Source organism: Olea europaea, chromosome 9, assembly GCF_002742605.1.
Source record: "Olea europaea var. sylvestris chromosome 9, O_europaea_v1, whole genome shotgun sequence".
In the NCBI taxonomy this organism is placed as follows: Eukaryota; Viridiplantae; Streptophyta; class Magnoliopsida; order Lamiales; family Oleaceae; genus Olea; species Olea europaea.
In genome coordinates, this window is record NC_036245.1 from 13,902,007 (window position 1) to 13,910,179 (window position 8,173).

Genomic DNA, 8,173 nt, shown 5'->3' on the forward strand with positions numbered 1-8,173 from the left:
AATTTGATATTAATAATTAGATTTGTCTTAGTATATAATTAAGTTTCATGTTTGTATACATTTTTAGGATCATTGATAGATGGGGAAAAAAAACCTAATTAAGTACCTTAATACTCAAGCAAAGCACCCCTATTCGAATACAAAATTACTTTCAAAAGTTAAATAATATGGGTTCATGATGTGATTTATGACTAAGCATTTTTTTGTCTCCCTCTAACGTCTTTTAGCTCAATCCAATCTAGAGTATTATACATGCCCGTAAAAGTTTAAAGATTGCATTTGATAGGTAGATTTTTCACAAATATAGTTTTATTTAATGTAGCTCATCAAGTGACCTCTTTTTTTTTCTTTTTCTTTTTTTTTTTCCAAAAAAAAAATTAATGCTAGTAAATCTTGGTTTTTGGAAAACCCAGAGGATATTTGATAATAAACGTAAGATTTTTCCATTCCAATTCTTCAAACTTTTTTCCTGTAAATCAACAAATTCTTTACATCTTGTCTCTCATTTCTTAATTGCATCAACAAAACTAAATAGCTTTTTTCCTATTCATGTGTTGTCATTCTAAACATAAATGTATGTGCAGCATTTCGAATGGGATTACGACGACATAGATAAAAGCAAGTAGGGACTCAATTTGATTTTTTTCTCAGTACAAAACCAAAGTCTACATATAATATCTGTTGAGACATCATTTTTGATGGATTAAAGGCTAACATTGTGACAACCGTCGGCATAGTGATTGATAGTGGTCCATTTTTAATGTCGCAAATGAAGAGGTCCCACATCAACTAATTATTTCAATTTAATGCCAAACTCTGTCTTAAATTGTAAATTAAATCAAAAAGGTATTGGAGTAACCCTAATTGCAGTGGACCTGCCTCTTATACACCCACCACAAACCCTTAAAGGGATATACTCCATTTGCCCCCCTAGTTATAAGTACTTGAGAAGAATACAGAAGTGAACTGCATCAAATTCTCAAAAGCTCAGAGGTCCCACATCAACTAATTATTTCAATTTAATGCCAAACTCTGTCTTAAATTGTAAATTAAATCAAAAAGGTATTGGAGTAACCCTAATTGCAGTGGACCTGCCTCTTATACACCCACCACAAACCCTTAAAGGGATATACTCCATTTGCCCCCCTAGTTATAAGTACTTGAGAAGAATACAGAAGTGAACTGCATCAAATTCTCAAAAGCTCATATTCAATAGATTTAAAGTCTCGATTGGAGTTATTAAAGATTTCAGAATTTATGATCTTATGATCTACCCTTTCGATCAAGGTATGGTTGGAAGATCGGTAAATTTCAGTGAACTTAAGTCTTGAACTTTCGGTTGTTTGTTTGAGTCGTGTCAATTGATATGATTTGCCTTTTAAAACAAAGGCATAGTTGAAATATGTTTGCTTGTTTTTCATCCTCCTAATTTCCCTAACATTATTGATTTTATTAAATTAATGTAGCTTTTAATGCTGGAAGCACTTACAGTTCATGTTTATGTCTACCGGACCTTCAATTAAATTTCTAAATTCTATGACCCTTGAGATTACTTTTATTAATATTATTTCTTGATGAAAATTCCAATTATTTGTTTGGTGGTTGTGTATTTCAAATCGTCGGTGATTAACAATAGCATCTTTCAGACTTGGTAGCATTTGTGGAGCTTAGAGATACATGGACCATCTGATTTTTTTTTGTTCCCCAAACTGACTCTAAATATATGTCCCATATGATAGATATATTTAATTTAAAATATACCACATTTCTTGGGGAATCAAGAAAGCAGCTGATTTCATTGGCAAATTGGTCCCATTCTCTAAGTAGATTCAAGAAAATACAAATTTGATATTCATGGCATAATTGGTAAATAGTATTGTTATTGATTAAACAATACAATTGGCAAGATTTTAGTTTCTTTTTATTCTTTAATACTTCCATGTAGTCCCCTTACCAAACATATTTAATTAACAGTGTGTCAGTGGGCCGACTCTTCAAGTTTTCTTTTGGAACCATATATAGAAAGGAAGGTTAGATATCTTTGATAGGGTTGTATTTTTGGTTAAAATGGGATGGTGTTCAAACTCACAAAATGCAGTCTAGACAGTGGGCAGAAACTGGACTGACTCGAAGAGTGGTCAATCTCCTACACTGCGTGCTCATCAAGGTCCTCCTAATTAAGGTTAGCCTTACTCTCCTGACTCTTATTTGAACCCACAAAACTTACTGGCGTGAAAAACCAGGCATCCTGGCCTGTACTTCTCTTATTACTTAGACACTAGCCGTAGCCTATCTTTTTCCCTTTTTCTTTTTTCTTTTCTTCCTTGTTTTTTGGTCGAGGTTCCAAATCTCACATCGTATCGAGTCTTTTTTCTGTTGATCCCGTCAAACCAGCATGTATCCCATACACTGTAATTCTGTGAGGTCTGCAAAATGGCAATATAGCTTATTAGAAGTGCTGTATAGTATCATATACCACCTATAGAAAAAAAACCAAATTATGCATTCAGTGACATGCATACTATTGTTTTTAAATGATATTAGTGGCATTATGACTGTGTTCAACTTCATCCAACAACACGGACAATAAACTAATACCATGATAAATACATTAACTCATTAATAGACAGATTTCTAATTCACCTTTTCACATTGAAATATAATAGTTTTATGGAACTTGTCTTGCAGAATAAATAAAGAACCTAACTAAAAATGGGTAAAAAGGGTAACAAAAGTATCAGCCATATTTAGGTTTTGAAAAGGAACCAGAGAAGTCCTTTTGCCGAAAAATTAAAGAAATAAGTCAGATTTCTCGTGTTTAATTCTTTCCTTGAATTTTGATATGAATTGATTTAATATGATATTAAAAACGTCTTGAATTTGAGCCTTATCATTGTCCATTTACAAAATTTCACATATATGAAACGACTTTGAAGTAAAAATGATTTCGACACGTTGAATCTATTTACATAAATAAATTAATCCTACCATCTCTCTCTCTTTTTTCTAGGTAATGTGGTTCAATATTTTCAACTGCTAATGCATTTGCTGCTGGATACGAACTTTGTGCTAACATTTGGCAATTTGGAAGCTACTATACATAAAGGAATAATACTTTTATCTATCTTTATTTTGTAGTCTACACTTGTCTTTCCTTTACACTTTATTCTTCTTCTTTTGCTTCCTTTCTTGCAATTTTTGAGATATAGTATAAAACTTTTACTGCCATTATGATTGTGTTCAAACTCACGTAATCATGACAATTAAACCAATATAAATAATTGGCAGCATTCTACTAATTTGAAATTATTTCTGATAATAAGATATAAAAACTATTTATTCGAGATAAATTTAGAGTAAGTAACATAATCCGTTTCTGTCTCTATGTATTATTCATTACAAAATCTAAAGAAAAGTAAAAGCAACTGCGATAGTGTATTAGTTTTAGTCAACTTTTTTAAATTTTAAAGCATTAGAATATTTAAAAGGAAAAAATATGAAAGATATAAATGAGTGAAGCTGAAAATGAAATAAATGTATCTCTCAAAATGCAAATTGTTGAGGAGACATTCTGGGAAGTGTTGATTTTTCCTGTATAATGCAAAACAAACAATCCTTTTAATTTCAATTATACCTAACAAAGTGATAATTCTTCAACATCGGTCTATCTACCAAGTTAGACAAATAAAATATATTGACATTTTGTTTCACAATCAAACTTGGCAGCCAACATAGGTTATGAATTTTAGTACATATTTCGTTGAGTGTCTTTTCATGTAACAAAAGTAATTCCTATAGTTGCAACTTAAATTTATTGCTACTAATCTTAGTTTGTTAATATTGTGGCCAGACCAAAGTAGAGTGTGAAATTTTGCCTCAAACTTGTTAAGCCCATGTTTGGTCGAGATTAGTATAACATTTTGATAGCTTTCAAGTGAGAATTTGAATTTAAAAATGTTGTCTGAGATTCAGAACATTGCTAGACACTAACAGCCAATCCTTCTCGTGATCGTCATTATCAATTATATCCTTGTGCTTTGTGCTCTGAAGATATGTTCCCAGTTCAACGTGATTCCAGGGCAAAATGGCATTTTGACCAATTAATGGTCGATGAATTTGGAGGAAAATTATACTTAGTGTCTTGAGCTACGAGTCAACAAAGTTCACTTAATTAATTGAGTGGCTCACAAGAAATCAATTTTTTTGTCGAGAAGTGAGATTAGACGAGTCCTAAATCTTCATAGTTGATCTGACTACTGAAATTTTATATAATGGAGAGAAAGTGAGCGTGTTTGAATTGAATTACATGTCTCATATTTGTCTTCTTTCCTTGACAATAATGGCATGTTTAATGAGTCGAACCATATAAAGTTAAAGGAGAAAAACTTAAAAATCTTGTCCCATTTTGTACAATATTATCAATTAGTATTACGTGCGGAGCATATCTTACCCCTAGGGATATGACAGTCCCAAGCTGACTCTTTTGACAGAAAATTTGAGAAGATATGATATGATATATTGGTTGACCCTAATTCTATAGGTATCATGTTGTCTAATTAATTCTTTTGAAATATTATAAGTTTACACATGTACTCGTTGAGTCAAATCTGGCAGCTAGCTAGGACCTCCAATCTTTATTAAAAACATGCCCCCAGCAAAGAGTTTATTGAATTATTATTAATATTTTGATTAGATAAATGGGTTAGATCTAATTGGAGGGGTAAAACCGACCCAATTACGAACGATCTCATGGATATTAATATCGGGTTAGTCTAAATTAACACCACCAGCTTGAAATTTATAATAATTAGTGGAAATTAATTATCTTCCAAATTCTAATTTTACGATTCATCTTTAAAAAAAAAAAAAAAATTCCTTGTTTAAAAAAATAAAAAAATAAAAATAACCACTTCAAATCATCACAATACTAAAATTATATCTCAAACTTTAGAATCCCAGCCTCTGTAGTCATACTTCAAAATTTTCGATATTCAAACACTACGCCAAAAAAAAAACAAAAAAAAAAAAATATTATTCAAACATGGATTTTCCATCTCTAAAACACAGTATCTGTTGCTATTACTCTTTACCAACAAAATATTAGCAGTGACAAATCAATAGTTAATTAGGGAGTCGCTGATAGTTACCAATGGATCGCGCTGTAGGTAAAGAATAATCATTTTGTCAATGAATTTTTCGTTGGTAAAAATCTTAACCATTACCAACCGACTTTCTGTTGGTAAATGTCTACCATTACAATTGGTAAAAATCAGTATTGTAAATAGCAACAAAGGTGTGAGGCATGTTTAAAAAATTATTTATTTATTTTCTATTATTTTTATTATTATTTCTTTAATAATTATAATTTTTTAACTTTTAGCTAATGAGTTGAAAGGCCCAACAAATTGTTTAATCACTTATTGAACCACAAATTTATAGATGGCAACTTCAAATACTTTGTTGTGAACATTTGATGTGGGATAAGAACTCCTTTGAAATTGATTAATATTAGCAACAACAATTTCGTTAGTAATATGAACTACTCTTTATTCATGGAAAATCCATATGAGTAAGGTTGATACTGTTTTTAGAAGGAAAAAAATTGAATTACGTCACCTATGGAAATGCTGGTGGTAAATTATACGTATGTTAAACAATAACATTAGGTGCGGAATATTTGTTGGTGTAGAGCTACCACTTTTGCCAATGAAAATGTCGTTTGTGGTTTTCGTAGTTAAAAGTTTAATACTTTTACCATCAGATAATCCGTTTTCCAATTACCAACAGATACAGATACAATCCGTTGATAATTATCTGTAGGTGAAAAACTAGTTTTTAATAGAGCTCAGAGAACAGTATTGTAAGCTCGTGACTTATGGGTATAGAGCACGAGCACATGAGCTCCTCACTCTCAAGCTGGTGACCATGAGCCCTCCGTCGCTCCAAAAAAGCAGAGGGGGAGCCGTAATTCGAACCAACTCAAAGTGTGAGCTCGAATTGAATTATACATAGAATATTTTTTGGCAAAATTCAATTTGCACGTTATGTATTATGGTTCCTTGAAAGCCATTGTAACAAAATAATAAAATCTTTGAACAGGTAGCTCTATTAGTAAAATTAGAATGTGAATATCTCATATCATGTTACATTATAATGTATAGAATGTAACAGTCAACTGACCTCGAATATATTAACAAATATAATATTTGATATTACTTGTTGACCTCAAAAAACGTGCTAACAGGTGTCACTCCTAGATAATGTGGACGTGAATAGATTCCACAAGATTGTGATCGGAAGCCCAATTGGGTAATTGGTTTCTAGATAAATATATTCAAACACATTAACAAGATGCTCAAGATTGAAAATGTATACCAAGGAAAGAACTTAAAAGAGAGCATATATTTATAGAGAAGAAACTACAATACTCCTTTTTATGTATGAAAATCCATCCCCATCAAATGTTACAAAGGCTGCTATTTATAGTGACTAGACCGACGTGGTCACCATTGGATCATATCCATGTGGCCTCATCAACTAGATCTGGGTGTCACATCATCCCGTCTTACATTAATTATATTGACAGACATTTGACAATGGGTCAGTCGCCCAACACTCCTAGGTGACATTCCTGACATCTACTTAATGAGGACGTCACATCAATCATTTCTCAACACACTTATCAAACCTACTCTTGAGAGTCACAGACCTCGGATGTGAAGGAGTTCGACAAAAAGGAGAAAAACATTTTGGCCAAATGATAAAAGCACTTCAGTAGTAGGGCCTCAGCCAATATTCCTTTCTTTATTCTTGATTGGATGCCGTGAGTAGAGGCGGTGTTGATAGCACGAAGACGAGGTCAATGCTGCGTCGTTTCTATTCAGTGCTTAGGTCGCTACTGTGAGCCTGATTTGAATGCCATGCTACTGTTGTACACTCTTTGCAACAACAAAGGGATTGCCAGTGCTCAGATTGCATCCTTTCTGGTCACACTCTGTTTTTGAAACAGCAAGCACTGTCGTGACAAAGTCGGCAGCTTTACTTCGTAAGGTTGCTTACAAACATAGAAAACACTCTTAGCATATTAGGTGTGCCTAAAATTGAAGATAAATTGCAACAAGGAGTTCTAGAAGCAATTGAGTCCTTGAGAAATGTTGGTATCAAGGTTTGGGTTCTAATTGCGGTAGTGATGGTGGGTGAAGTATGGATGAAGGTTTGGTTCGGCGCCCAAGTTCCATACTATAATTAAAATTTTTAATATTTACAAAGTTATATTAATTCAACTAATTGACATGTTCAATTTTAGTTTTAACAAAATAACGTAGTCCAATTTTATATATCTTTTGCATCTGTTCTTATTGAGTTCTCCATAAATTTGATTATTAAAATCATAGAAAGAGGAAAATAGCAAGCTCAAAATAATGAAAAAAGGTGAAAATAAGTTTCAATTCGATTTTTTCAAAAAAAAAATAATAAAAGTGACACTACTGTAGAATAATCGATTTGGGTAAAATTTGGGTCATTGTGATTAAGTTGAGTTTGAACTGAAATTTAGAAGTAAGAAAATCATATACTTGAGTTTGGGCAAAATTAATTAGTTAGCAAATTTATTTAGAAAAAGTAAAATAATTTGACTTATTTAAGATAACTAAATTTAAAAATTAGGAGGATTCGATTCTTATTCTATTTCTCGATTCCTAATCTAAAATCAAGAACCGAATTGAATCGAACCCGTTGATTCTCGATTCAAATACTCGTTCAAGTATTTATCCTAAGAAGAATCGCTCAGTTCGGTCCAATTTGGTTCAAGAGTTTTATCCAACCTTAGTTTTATGATGATTTTGAGGTGATCTTGTGGTAGATTTTGAGGTGATGATAGTCCTAGAAATAGTGGTGTAGGTGGTGATTCTGGTACTGGTTTTTTATTAAGTTGGACTTATGTAAACATGGTTTGTGACTAATAAATTGGATTGATCTATGACTAATACAATAGATAATATGCAACATTGATGCAATGACTTATGATCTATGCACAATGATTTGTCACATGTGACCTGATAACATGTCACATGTCTTTGTGCAATTGTTATAAGTCAGAGATCAATATTCACATGTCACATATCAAGTAGAATTGATCACAAATCACCGATTTATGTCCATAGGTCAAATTAAT

The 8,173-nt window shown here is 32.1% G+C and overlaps 1 long non-coding RNA gene across 1 annotated transcript; it reads left to right on the plus strand.

Annotated features, from left to right (window-relative positions):
- Positions 1 to 1,213: 1,213 nt before the first annotated feature.
- On the plus strand, positions 1,214 to 3,228 carry LOC111399752. Its single transcript, XR_002703790.1, has 2 exons — positions 1,214 to 2,182; positions 3,011 to 3,228. It is a non-coding gene; the product is annotated as an uncharacterized LOC111399752 (long non-coding RNA).
- Positions 3,229 to 8,173: the final 4,945 nt, after the last annotated feature.